Source organism: Octopus bimaculoides, chromosome 7, assembly GCF_046866305.1.
Source record: "Octopus bimaculoides isolate indiv1 chromosome 7, ASM4686630v1, whole genome shotgun sequence".
In the NCBI taxonomy this organism is placed as follows: domain Eukaryota; kingdom Metazoa; phylum Mollusca; class Cephalopoda; order Octopoda; family Octopodidae; genus Octopus; species Octopus bimaculoides.
The window spans coordinates 22,916,930-22,925,485 of NC_142934.1; positions in this window are offsets into that span (position 1 = coordinate 22,916,930).

The following is an 8,556-nucleotide window of genomic DNA, read 5'->3' on the forward strand; positions in this document are numbered from 1 at the left end:
ACCTCCAACACCAACACCAGCCACCAGAAACTTAAAATAGTAAATTTACTTGACTTAACAAACTTAACTACCAATAAGTTCTACCTCTACCGAAAACAAAATGAAGACACTCGCATCCACAAATATAAAACATCTTACAGATAGCATATACCAATGAATGGTACTCACATACAGAAATATATGTATGTGTATACTTGTATGCATGCTTGTATATTGTATACATTATGTGTATGTGTTAAGATAAGGATATTATTTTAAAGTAAGATTTAGAATTAAAAAACAATATTTACTGTGACTCTATACCGAGGGTAGAGTCAAATTTATAGCGAAGATCAAGTTTACAGGCACGTCAAGATTCGCCTGCCCGTCCTTCCGTACGTATGTACGTATGCACGTATGTATGTATGTATGTATGTATGTGTGGGTGTGCATGCATGCATATGTATTCTTTTACTCTTTTACTTGTTTCAGTCATTTGACTGTGGCGATGCTGGAGCACCGCCTTTAGTCGAGCAAATCGACCCCAGGACTTATTTTTTGTAAGCCTAGTACTTATTCTATCGGTCTCTTTTGCCGTACCGCTAGATTACGGGGACGTAAACACACCACCATCGGTTGTCAAACATATACGAACATATACATATACATACATACATATATACGACGGGCTTCTTCGTCGTCAATCTGAAAGCTGTGATGCAAGGAAAGAACGACTTTCTAGACAAAGAGAGTCTCGGCAAAATGAAACCTTTGGTGAGCGTCAAGAAAGACAGGAGCAAGATATATTTCGCCATATATTTGCAAGAAGAAATGAGTCTGAGGAAGAGAGACAACAGCGTGTGATTGCTGATTGAAGCAGGCATGAAAATTTAAGACAACGTGAGATTCAAAATGCTAAACGTTCAGCATTACTGTATGACAAAAACGACCCATGTAACAAGGCTGCAAGGGGAGAAATGACCAACCTTTGTCAGTGTGGCGCTAAGAAATTTACTGGAGAATCATCAAGAATGTGCTGTGGAAATGGAATGGTTACACTGGATCCTTTTCCACCTTTGCCTCAGTTATTTCAAAGACTGTTCACTGGAGAAAGTCAATTCAGCAAACACTTTTTGTCAAGACGCAGTGAGTACAAATCTGCCATGACCAACTTTGGTCACCAGGATGCATCTGTCCAAGGTTGAAATCCAAGGTCAAATTTTACCATCAACTTCGGGAAAATAAGCGTGCCAAAGGAGAACATGCTCGGCGTTTTAATGCACCAACAGGGGCTGAGGTTGCAGTTTTAATGTCAAATGAGCCTTCAGAAAACAGAAATATTGTTCCTCATTTAAAACAAGGTGGATAGAGAATTTCAGAGTTACATCGATCCTATGATCCTTTGATGTATCCATTGTTTTTTTTTTTCATATGGGACAGACGACTACCACATATATTTACAAGAGAGAAATTATCACCAAGGAACAGTGAAATATCACGATTGGAGGATTTCGCGACTCACCAGTTATGCTACTTTATCTCGAGCAACGCAGGGTATGCCTGCTAGTATGTATATATATATTTATAATATATATATATATATATATATATATATATATATATATATATATATATTATAAATATATATATACATACTATATATATATATATATATATATATATATATATATATATACATATATATATATATACATATATATATATATATATATATACATATATATATATATATATATATATATATATATATATATATGTCAGCACCATGAACATAAGGTTGTAGTTTCGATTCCTGAACCGGGTGACGCGTTATGTTCTTGAGCAAAATACTTAATTTCACGTTGCTCCAGTCCACTAAGCTGGCAAAAATGAGTAACGCTGCAATGGACTGGCGTCCTGTCCAGCTGGGAACACATACACCATTGAAACTGGCAAACCGGGCCCATGAGCCCGGCTAGGCTTTAAAAGGGCGCATTTATTTATTATTTTATATATGTATCTATGCGTACATACATACATACATACATACATACATACATACAGAGTGAGTGAGAGAAAAAGAAAGGTAGAAGAAAGTTGCTGCTGTTTATATTTGACTGGGTATTCCACAGTGGTTAAGTATTCCGTAGTCACACCTAACCCTAACATAATGCTGAGATAGAATCAGTTTAACACAGGGTACGACAAAGCTCACCTTTTGACTCACATTTAGAATTCATACGGGAAGCCAACCAAAGTTTCCACAAATCCAGATTCATTTAGAAACCTTGAGCCAATTCAAAACATAATGACACACAGTAGGTTTGAACCTGGGACGACATTGTTTACACATGCATAACAGACATACAAAAACACACACTAAGCATTTTCCAGTAATTGAATAATAAGCTACGCCACTTGAGATTAGCTAGTAACCATATATGTTGTTATCGCATTGATTACATCTTGCAAAGTAATGCAGCAGCAGCAGCAGCAGCAGCAGCAGTAGTAGTAGTAGTAGTAGTAGTAGTAGTAGTAGTAGCAGCAGCAGCAGCAGCTGTAGTAGTAGTAGTAGTAGTAGTAGTAGTAGTAGTAGCAGCAGAAGCAGCAGTAGTATTATTTAGTATAAGTAATATTCAACGGAGCGTATTGGCAAAGTATATGTAAGTATGTATGTATGCGTATATATATATATATATATAAGCACACACACACACACACACACACACACACACACACACACACACACACACACACATATAGATAGATAGATAGAAAGATAGATATGCATGTATTATATATGTAAATGTATGTGCATGTACATATATTCATGTGTCTGTGTGTGTGCTCACCTCTGTATCTAAAATTGCAAAGAATTTGAATATTCTTCAGATATTGATTCTCACTAAATATAGAATAGTTTCAATGCCAGCAGATTTGGAAATCCAACCTAAAACGATTCTAATCCAAGAAGGAATCGATGAGCAAACAATTTTATAAATTGCTAATTATTTTAATAACTTTGCACATAGTGGGTGTTGTCCATGATGGAGGCGAGGAGCGGAATTGGCCATTAAAAATAACAATTATGAATGAATTTGGAACCATTAAAGAATTATAATAATTACTTCAAAACAAGATGGACTTGATGCCGCTAGCAACTGGCTTATGCGTATGTATATACTAGAATGTAAGCTGTCATATGTGATGGGTAATACGAGGAAATATGGTATGGATACAGTAATTATAATTCGACTTTTATCAAATTTCTTGGCGCTTTCACAAAATGATGAAACAGGTACTAATTCAATGAGATGGTAGTTGCAATCCTCAAGGAGCGATTAATACTGCATTGTGTTTACGGATATCGAGAAAATATGTTTGAAATGATCGAAATGGGGAAAGATGGATCTGCAAGATTACTTAGGGGTGATAGATCCGAAGTCAAAAGAAACACACACACACACACACACACACACACACACACACACATACACACATACATACTCTCTCCCTTTCTCTCTCTCTCCCCCACACACATCACATAAACACGTGTGTGTGTGTATCTTTGTACCTGGAGTCTATCACGTGTGTGTGTTTGTGTGTGTTTGTGCGTGTGAGCATGTATATATATGTTTGTGTGTGTGTGTGTGTGTGTGTGTGTGTGTGTGTGTGTGTGTGTATCTTTTGACCTCGGGTCTATCACCCCTAATTCGTCTTGCAGATCCCTCGCACACACATATATGTGTATGTGTGTGGTGTGTGTGTGTTTGCTTGTGTGTGTATTAAAAAGAATGAAAGGTCCTCCGGAGCCATAGTCACTTAAGGCCGGTTTCCTGGACTTGTGGCGTATACATTACCCCCCCCCCCCCCCACACACACACTCTGTATGGGGGCTGCTTCCTTGCAGGACTACTCCTTTTCGTCAACTGAGTGAACTGGATCAATGTGAAATGAAGTGTTTTTTTCTCAAAAATACAATGCATTGCCGAGTCTAGAAATCGAAACCTCAGACTTACAATCATGGGTGCCACACACTAAGCACTAGGCCACAAACTTGTGTACGAGAAGGTGCTGAAAAGTTCCTTACTTTTTAGTAAAAGAAAATACAGGAGGACAAGTTTTATTGAACATATTCCCCTATCAGATTCACACACTTATTGCAGCGGTTCTTTAGTTTTTCAAATTTCTGTAAGAGAACTTGGAAGGTTAGGCTTCCAAAAGGGCCGTCTCCCGCAATACCCTTAAAGCCAGGAACTTTTCAGGAACTATAGGTATATTATAAATATGTATATATTATGTATATATGTATGTGAATATGTGTATAGATATATATGTTTATGCGTGTGTTGCAAAAGTTCTTAATAAAATATGTCATAATATTTATTCGATTTTCATCTACCGTCATTCAAACGGCAGCTTGATAAACGAGCGGTATAAACGCGAAAATTAAGGCATGCGGCACAACCGAATACACACACACACATACACACATACACCCCACATACACATATATATATATGTATGTATGAATATATATGTGTATATGTGTGTATGTAAATGCGTATGCATATGTATATATCATTCAACCACAGTAGTAGTTGAATATATTCTTAAGTCCACCATTTCGTCCATCGCAGCAGCTTCCAAGTTTCACCACTAATTCGATTCTCAACTAAATTGCAAACTGTTAACAGTTTTAAAGAGGACACCTCCTCAGCTACACTTTGGCATAAATAGTTTGAGATTTGGCTCAGTAGAAAAAAAATTACATCAAAATATGTAACGTCTAAAGGTGGGCAGTAAGGCACCTATTCATCTTCAATTAACATAATTTTTTTTATTTTGAAATAAAAGTATAGTTTTCTTAGGCTTAAATGATAGAAAAATGCATGAGGAATTCAGAATTGTTAGTAGCATTGAGCAAAAATTAGGACGTTATGAGGTGAAATGTCATGAAATTTATTGTCAGTAAGTGAGGAAGTAAGAAGTGACGCACCAAGCAATAATGTTAAGATAAGAATATATGTCTAAAATGAGTTATTGTATTCTAACGCGACTAGTCGGCAAAAAGGGTATCGCGGAGGGCGCAATACTTAGTGCTATTTCGTCTAACTTTTCTTACTGAGTTCGAATTCCACCGAGGTCGACTTTACTTTTCGTATTTTTAATTAAGTATTTAATAAAGTTATTTTTAATATACTGTTGAATTAGGGTAAGATTAACTTTTATTATTAATTTTCTCTTTCAGCTGTAATTAACTTACTTTCTGCTTTTTTTTTTTTTTGCTTTTCCTTTTTGGTTGCTTTCCTTTTCTTTTTAGTTAATTATTTAATCAGGCGAGTTCATTGATGTATTATATGCTTCAGATATGTGCACCTAAATTTATTGGGGCAGGAATATAGTCATTTTTGGCAGTGTCTCTGTGGGCAGACCTGAAGGCATATAGTAAGGCTGTGCAGAAAAAGGCATTGGTTAAAAGTGCTTATATTCTAAATTTACTTTTTAAATTTCAAAATTAATTAAAAGGGATTTTTCATAAATCAGATATATATTAATGGGATGTAGGTAATTTTAACTTGTATCTTTCTGATATGCTTTTATAATTACTGCTGTAGTGAATAGTTATTGATAGATCTAGATTAGCAGCAGTCAGTGCTATTATCACCAACTGAAAATTTAGGTTACTTAAGGTGAGCCTGGTAACTGATGGTTTTGGGGTCCTGTTGCTTGTAACTTTTGGTGAGCCATAGTGCAACCAGCAAGATGGTAAAATTCCCTGCCATTAATTTGGTGCGGATGGGTAATATCAAATAATTCAATCACAACATATATCTGAATTAAACATGGAAAAAGTTGAAATATTATCATCACTTACATGGAAAAATTGAAATATTATCTTTCAGTATTTTGTAAGTTAAAATCTTAAATTATTAAAAATCTTAGATCTGCCCAAAGACAGCAGAAAAAATCGTGTCTCGGGTACCCCATAGTGGAATCGATACCATAAACACTTAGTGAGTAGTAAAGCGTACATCTTAACCACACGGCTATAGTTCTATGCAACAAATCTACTTAGTTTACTTACGGAGTAAATTAAGAATAGAATAAATCGTGTTTTACATCAATTTACGGAATCTACTTAAAAGAAGGTATTTTTAAAGTAAGCAGCGATGTTTACACGGCAGGAGTATGAAAACAGGTAAAACAACGAGTTGTTGCTATATTGATCGAATGCCATGCATAGATTTATGGAGATTTACAAGGCATTTACTGATTGTAATCAACTTCGGCGAAACAGGAACGGAGAGTGTATATATCTATGTCATGGATATGCACTTGTACACACACACACACACACACACACACACACGCACGCACACACACACACACACTCACATACACATGCACGCTCACATACATATACGCGCGCGAAAAGAGGTACTATATATGTATATAAACGTATGAATGCACATCAATATGTTAAAAACATACATACATACATACTATATATGTGTGTGTGTGTGTACATATACACGCCCAAACGCATATATATAGCTATCTTTCTCTCTCTATCTCTCTATCTATCTATCTATTTATGTATCTATCTATCAGTCTATCACTCTATCAGTCTATTTACATACATATAAGACATGCATATATCTGATATATACATACATACATACATACATACATACGCGTTGTATACGATTATGTATTAAATATATATATAATGTGTGTGTGTGTGTGTGTGTGTGTGTGTGTGTGTGTGTGTGTGTGTGAAAATAGTGTAAGCATGCCGAGATGTACATTCCAAAGTAAGCTGTGTTTCGCACAGACAAGAAAGAAAAGAAGTTATGTTGCAGTTGCCATGTTCATCAGTGGCGAAGATGCCATACCGTTCAGTATTCAAGCTCAGTTTGAGATACACTCATAGTACATATAAAGTAATTCGATATTCTAATATCTACTCGATGTGTTATTATCATCCACCACAATGGTAAATTTGAAGGAAGCCTTAGAATAATAAAAGACGTACTAACAAAATTAGATCAGCATATTAACGTACTTCTGTTAGATGACTTCAACCACCCGAGCATCAAATAGCCCAAAGGCAACACGATGTTGATAATCATCTCGCCATGAATAAAACCAGGCAGAAACTATATGATTTCACTAAATTAATGTCCTTGCAACAAAGATTATCGTACCCAATCTGAATCAATAACATTTTGGACCGCAGCTACACTAACAACATGGAACTCACTTACAATGCGAAGATAATGCCAACGATTTAGCACCGAAAGGAAACAAATATAATCGCCACTAAAATGACGGAGCCTGATGAGGAGGGAGCCTATCTCCCTTGTCAGTCATTAGAAAGTGGTCTCACGTGGCTAAGAGTTGTTTGACTCTTATTTCTAGAAATGCTAGAAATCGACTCCAGGGTTTCTTCTTTGTTAAGCCTAGTACTTTTTCTCTTTTGCGGAATCACAAAATTTCAGGGACGTAAACATCCCAAGATCGGTTCTCGAGAGATGTTGGGGGACAAACACAGACATAGAGATACACACATAAATACATACATATGCATACATACATGCATATATATATATATATATATATATATATATATATATATATATATATATATATATATACGACGGGCTTCTTGCAGTTTCCGTCTACCAAATTCACGTACAAGGCTTTGGTCGGCCCGAGGATATAGAAGACACTTGCCCAAGGAGTCACGCACTGGGACTGAATCCAGAACTATGTGGTTGAGAAGTAAGCTTCTTGCCACTCAGCTACACCTGTGGGCGTAAATTATATATATAAATATGTTACACACGCGCCCACACACACACACACACACACACACACACACACACACACAGTAAGCTAAGGGAAATTACGCAAGAAAATCAATGGTACGAACTTTGATTTCTCCGTTGACGCAAAAGCAAAAACACGCAGTGGCTATTATTGTTACCAACTCTTAAAGAAAAACAAGAAAATAATTTCACTCACAAGGCTTTGGTCAGCCCAAGGCTATAGTAGAAGACACTTGCCCAAGGTGCCACGCAGTTAGACTGAGCCCGGAACAATGTTCGCTGGTAAGCAAGCTACTTGCCGCATAGCCACTCTTTTAAAAATAAAACCAGACCAAGTTTCAACAAACTAATATATAAATTCGTATTCACACTTATAAACATAAATACTTACAAGTTGAACTCGTCTGGAATACACACATACATACGTGAAGATCACCAGCATTCTCTCTCAAACACACACAGCTTCTCGTATTTGGGTTCACCGCTTCTTTCCCCTTTGTTATCTCCCCTTTTTCTTAGCTCTCCTGTGTGAACTTTCTGTCCGGCAGTCACCATGATAGATCGCTGACCACTACATTTAAATTTTTTTCTTCTTGTTTTTCTCCTTATTTCTTTCTGTTGAAGAGCGTAGCTCGAAACGTTAAAGACTTTCTCTATTCCCGAGCGTTAAACTAATACATCCTTTTGTTGTTTACACCACCTGTCCTCGTCTGTTGTTGTTTTTTTTTCGTAAATTCTCCTA